This window comes from Theobroma umbraticum, unplaced genomic scaffold (assembly GCF_002168275.2).
Source record: "Theobroma umbraticum cultivar Fairchild unplaced genomic scaffold, ASM216827v3 scaffold_25.0, whole genome shotgun sequence".
Classification (NCBI taxonomy): Eukaryota; Viridiplantae; Streptophyta; class Magnoliopsida; order Malvales; family Malvaceae; genus Theobroma; species Theobroma umbraticum.
The window spans coordinates 1,153,500-1,153,879 of NW_018397282.1; positions in this window are offsets into that span (position 1 = coordinate 1,153,500).

A 380-nucleotide genomic window follows, 5' to 3' on the forward strand; every position below is an offset into this window, starting at 1 on the left:
CTTGTAATTATAGTTAATCCAAGAGTGCAATCATGAATCTATGGTGGAGTGATTACATGATTAATAAGCTTGAATTATTCTTAATGAGATTAAGGGTTTAGGGTTATTCTTAACAAGTTTATTGGAGCTTGGAATATCTATGTCCAAATAGATTCTCCATTAGCTTCGTGAAATTCAACTTGTTTAAGTTGGAATGCATATTTTAATTTGATTAATTATATTGTGTACAAAAATGACAGCTTTAACATGTTTGTTTTAATTTAGAACAAAAATGACAGCTTTAACATGTTTGTTTTAATTTAGACAAAAAAACATGTTTGGTATTCATTTAGACAAGAAAATATGTTTGTCTTAATTTAAGACAAGAAAAATATTTTTTA